This window comes from Sinocyclocheilus anshuiensis, unplaced genomic scaffold (assembly GCF_001515605.1).
Source record: "Sinocyclocheilus anshuiensis isolate Anshui unplaced genomic scaffold, SAMN03320099.WGS_v1.1 scaffold213, whole genome shotgun sequence".
NCBI classification, from domain to species: Eukaryota; Metazoa; Chordata; class Actinopteri; order Cypriniformes; family Cyprinidae; genus Sinocyclocheilus; species Sinocyclocheilus anshuiensis.
The window spans coordinates 220,418-220,999 of NW_015540860.1; the positions used below are offsets into that span (position 1 = coordinate 220,418).

A 582-nucleotide genomic window follows, 5' to 3' on the forward strand; every position below is an offset into this window, starting at 1 on the left:
GGTCTGTAATTTTTATGGTAGGTTTATTTTAACAGATAGAGACCGAATATCAACCAAAAAATACAGAAAAAACACATTATATAAAGGTTAGAAATTGATTTGCATTTCAGTGAGTAAAAATAAGTATCAAGGTCCTCGGTCTGGAGCTCCTTACAAGATCTTGCCTCATGAGGTAAGGATGATCATGAGAAAGGTGAGGGTTCAGCCCAGAACTACATGGGAGGAGCTTGTTAATGATCTTAAGGCAGTTGGGAAATTGTCTGATTTGACATACATCTATACATATTTCACTTTTTAAGACCAAAATAAAAGATGGATTCTTTATTATTCTTAATTAAAAAGCACAACAACAGTAAACAGTAAGATACAATGACAAACTAGCTTACAAAACATTTATTAACAAAAACGAATAAGATGAGGCATATAGCATACACCACATGCTGTATTATATAGCCTACCGACTAATAAATTACAGAAAATTTAGCAAACACTGAGGAATCAAATAAAAAATAAATAAAAGAGAGCTTCCATAGCATAACGTGAGGTAAACAGCAAAGATAACAAGCTTTTCAAAATGAAAAC

At 32.1% G+C, this 582-nt stretch overlaps 1 protein-coding gene across 1 annotated transcript in view; it reads left to right on the plus strand.

Annotated features, from left to right (window-relative positions):
• Positions 1–582, plus strand: part of ncor2 (nuclear receptor corepressor 2) — a 186,402-nt gene that overhangs the window by 162,351 nt on the left and 23,469 nt on the right. The window lies entirely within an intron of this gene.